This window comes from Hipposideros armiger, unplaced genomic scaffold (genome assembly GCF_001890085.2).
Source record: "Hipposideros armiger isolate ML-2016 unplaced genomic scaffold, ASM189008v1 scaffold_7, whole genome shotgun sequence".
Lineage (NCBI taxonomy): Eukaryota > Metazoa > Chordata > Mammalia > Chiroptera > Hipposideridae > Hipposideros > Hipposideros armiger.
This window is the reverse complement of record NW_017731357.1, coordinates 1174635-1179509: the sequence shown is the minus strand read 5'-3', so window position 1 is coordinate 1179509 and position 4875 is coordinate 1174635. Positions and strand designations below refer to the sequence as shown.

General features: G+C 39.4%; 1 pseudogene; it reads right to left on the bottom strand.

The window, feature by feature from the left end:
• Positions 1–1915: 1915 nt before the first annotated feature.
• Positions 1916–2353, bottom strand: LOC109385969 (60S ribosomal protein L28 pseudogene; annotated as a pseudogene).
• Between the last annotated feature and the right edge of the window lie 2522 nt (positions 2354–4875).

The following is a 4875-nucleotide window of genomic DNA, read 5'->3' as shown; positions in this document are numbered from 1 at the left end:
CTTCTGGACTGCCGCTCACTGCAGCTGCTGGCCGCTCACGCTGGCTGCTGGCTACACACGGTAGCCCATGGCAACCCACTGCCACAGGGGCTGCAGCCTACGCCGTCGCCGGCGACTCACGGCAGCCCAGCTCCAGGTTGAGCTGTTGTTCAGCATCTTAGCTGTAGAGGGCAGTGTCACTGGCCCTCATATGTGGGATCCAAACCGGGGCCCTCTGGCGTCCCAAGCCAGTTCTTAACCATCGCGCCACTCGGCCGGCCCCCTCTATTCTTTTTGATTGATCTATCTTCTCATGCCAATACCAAGTTTTAAAAGCAAGTAGTTGAAGTCTTTCAACTTGATTCTTCCATTTCAAAATTGTTTTGGCTGTTCCAGATCGTTTGCATTTCCATATACATTTTATGATCAGCTTGTCAATTTCTACCAAAATAAGAGGACTGATGGAATTTTGATATGGATTTTGTTGAATCAGATCAATTTGCCATCTTAACAACATTGAATCTTCCAATCAATGAACGTGGTACATCTCTCCCTTCATTTAGGTCTTTAATTTTTTTTGTTATTGAGATATTATTGACATATAACATTTAAATTTAAGGTGTATAATGTGATGATTTGATATATGTATATATTTCAAAATGATTACCACAATAAGGTTAGTTAACATCTCCATCCACTCACATAATTGCCTTGCATGTGATTGGTGATAACATTAAAGATCTACTCACTTAAGAACTTTCAAGTATATAATAGAGTACAGTTAGTTATGGTCTCCATGCTGTACATTAGAGCCCTAGAACTTACTCATCTTATAGCTGGGGGTTTGTACCCTTTGAACAACATCTCCCTGTTTTCCCCACCTCCTAACCCCTGGCAACCACCATTCTCTCTATTTATATCAGTTCAGCTTCTCTAGATTCTGCATATTAGTGAGAACGTACAGTATTTGACTTATTTCACTTAAACTAATGCCCTCAAAGTGCATCCACATTGTTTCAAAAGACAAGATTTTCTTTCTTTTTTATGCCTGAATAATATTCCATTATGTATATACCACATTTTCTTTATCCATTCATTCATTGGCAGACACTCAGGTTGTTTCCATATATTGGCTATTATGAATAATGCTGCAATAAATGTAAGAGTTCAGGTATCTCTTCAAAATAGAAATTTCATTTCTTTCACATATATACCCCCAGAAGTGAGATTGCTGGGACATATAGTAGTTCTATTTTTATTTTTTAAAATTTCTTTAGGTACCTCCATACTGTTTTCTATAGTGGCTGTATAAATTTACATTTTCACCAACAGTGCACAAGTGTTTCCTTTTCTCCATGGTCTCAGCAACACTTGGTTTTTTTTTAATAATAGTCAATCCAGCAAGTGTGAGGTGATTTGTCATTATGGTTTTAATTTGTGTTACCCTAATGATTAGTGATGTAGGGCATCTTTTCATTTCCTGTTTAAGACTTATTTAATTAATCTCAGCAATGTTTTATAGTTTTTAGTGTACAGGTTTTGTACTTTGCTCTAGGTTGAAGATTCATATGTTAAAATCCTAACTCCCAAGGTACCTTTGGGAAGTGATTAGGTCTTGAGGGTGAAGTCCTCATAAATAGGGTCAGTAACCTTACAAAAGAGGCGAGAGATCCCTCGCCCCTTCCTCCATGTGAGGACACAGCAAAAAGATGGCTGCTTTTAATATATTGCTGAATTTGGTTTCCTAATATTTTTTACGGACTTTTGTATCTATCGATATATACAGGAGGGATATTGGTCTGTGGTTTTCTTGTGACATGTATTCCTGGAATCATAAACTGAGTTGAAAAGTATTTCTCCCTCTTCTATTTTTTGGGGGGCGGGGGAGGAAGTTGTCAGATGCTTTATACTTTATTGCTTTGGTGTGGGGGAGTGCTCAGGAGTTCTTGGCGGGGCGAGCCTACTTCCTTTTCAGCGTAATGGGCTCCTGGCTGCGCAGGATGGTGCTGGCTCTGCAGATGGCGGCCATGCTCAGGTCCAGGAGGTACTTATTCTTGTGGATCATGTGTCAGATGCTGCTGAGGGTGGCCGGGGCATTCTAGTATATGGAGGTCCACACGTAAGAGGTGTCTGGGTTTTGCTGGCCAGATCTCTGCTTCATGATGACCACCACACCTTTGACATCAGCTGCTGGTTCCATGCCCACCATCTGGTGGTGAATCAGCCCATCATAGCAGAAGGAGTTGTGGATCTTCAAATTATTGGGCTTGGTGGTGTATGTCCGCTTGTTCCTTTAGATCAGGGAGCTGGAGCAGTTGCGCAAGACAATCCAATGCAACTGTGTGGATATGATGACAATTCCTCCCGTTTCCATAGCTGGAGCTGGAAAAAGCTCCCACTTCTTTTTTTTTTTTTTAAGATTTTTATTGGGGAATTGGGGGATGGGAACAGCGCTGGGGAATTGGGGGAAGGGGAACAGGCAGTGTCATTGGCCCTCATATGTGGGATCCAAACCGGGGCCCTCTGGCATCCCAAGCGAGTTCTTAACCATCGCGCCACTCGGCCGGCCCCATCATATATTCTTTTAATTTTTTATACTTTTATACTTTGAACACATTTTAATGTATTATAATAGATGTTAAATATTTGTTAGATTCAACACCTGAGTCTACACAGAGTCAGCTTCTTTGACTGCTTTTTCATTAACAGAGTATGGTCCACATTTTTCTTTTTCTATGCAGGTCTTATAATTTAGGGGTGAAAACTAAACATTTTGGATTATAAAGTTGAACCCCAAACAACACAGGGGTTAGGAGTATTGACCCCTTACACAATTGAAAATCCATTTATAACTTTTGGCTCCCTAAAAACTTAACTACTAATAGCCTACTGCTGACCAGAAGCCTTTCTGATAACACAGTTGATTAACACATATTTTGTATGTTATATATAGTATGGGAGTATATTGTATTCTTACAATAAAGTAAGCTAGAGAAAAGAAAACATTATTTAGAAAATCATAAGGAATAGAAAATACATTTACAGTACTGTATGCATTTATTGAAAAAACCCACATGTAAGTGGACCCACAAAGTTCAAATCCATGTTGTTCAAGGTTTAACTGTAGATTGTAGTGCCCCTGGATTCTGTTTTATTTTTCTGAGAGTTGTTGTTGTTTTTTAGTAACTTGCCTGGACTTAAACTGTGGAATCTGTCTCTCCATGATGTGTGGCTAATGAAGTCTTCTCTCACATTTATTTTTCGGCCTGGTGTCCTAGGGATCCCTCCTTTTTCTGCATAACCTAGTGGCTAGCCACTGACTTATTTGGGCAAATGTTATGCTATAACATCTCAAGCCTGTAAGATTTCCACTTTCTGCTGATTGAGGACTGTGTGGGTTGGGGAGTACATTCAAATTTGCAGCTAATTCTCATTTCCCCCTTGGGTTTACTTTTTTCTGTATTCTCTTGGGTTTCCTTGGTGCATATGTTTAGTTTCTCAAACATCTAGATATGTGAAGATCTTATCTCAGCCCTTTTATGGCTCTGTCATTTCCAGGATCTCTCTGCCAAATTTTTGGCTTGTTTGTTACTCACCCTAACCAGGACTGCAACCTCAGGGTAAGCATGCTGTGAATTCTCATTTGTTTTTTATCAAATTGATTACTTGTATTTGATTGAGCCATGATTAAGCCATATCTACCTCATATTGAGTTTTTATCCTCTAGCAGCAGAGTTAGTTTTCACCACCAGTCTCATGTTGATAAAACTAAGTTCTTACCAATGAACCTGGGAGAAGGGTATGTAAGCAGACCCAGGAACGAAAGCCATAGATTTATGCTGTTCTTACCTGAAACTGAAGAAATTTCTCAAGATTAAATGCTTCTCAAATTGTTTTCTACCTTTGGCCAATTCCCAAGCTTTAAAATGGTTGTTTTTGACACATCATTCAGTTTTATGCTGGTTTGCTGAAATGATTCACCAATGTCTTCATGCCTTCACATCACAACCTGAAGTATGTCTTCTGTTTTCTTTTTAGTGACATTCTTAAGTGTCCTCATAGTCTCAATTATGCCTTCTGGTGCCAGAAATATTAGAAAGATCTGAATCTCATCTCCTAGCTTAACTGAACTCCAGGATACTCTTAGCTAGGCAATTCATTCCCATGAGCAGAGCTTCCATCTGACTTCCTCCTCTTCTTCATGGAGCCTGTAAACTTAGTTCCAACAGAGTGAAATGTTCCCTGCATAGAGTGAGTTTTTCACTTTCCAAACCTTCTGCATGATAATGGGATTATTTATCTATTCAATTAGTAAAAACATTAATTTTACTGGAAACAACCTAAAATTTGGAACGATTGCATCCAAGACTGGAAATCTGGCAATGCTAGGTATGAATGGGAGACAGATAGTTTACCCAAATTACATGGAACACATAAAATTTGGGGCTCAGTAATTTACAATGACATTTTAAAAATGAGTGCTAATTTATGTAGGGCTATAAAGCTCTTGATTACAAACCTCAATTCACAAGTGAAGAATGTGTCCATAGTGCCTGTCTAGGGTGTGCCATGAGTCCCATGCAGTCCAGGGGGATAATATTTACTGTTGCCCTTAAACAAATTAGAAAGGCATTGACATCAGAAAAGTTATCCTGAAGGTGGGTTGCTATAGAATAAGATGGGGCTTTGAAGCCACTTGTACATTGTTGTATTATGGTGGGTTTTACTAGAAAATTAGTCTCTCAATTTATGAGAGGCAATATCACATGGTAGTTTACAACATATTCTTTGGAGTCAAATGCATTTAAATACAGTAGGCAACCAGAAAGTTTCCTTGCCTAACTTCTCCTGCTCACACCCACCTTAGAGGTCTGATATTTTTGTGTAGGGCATCTG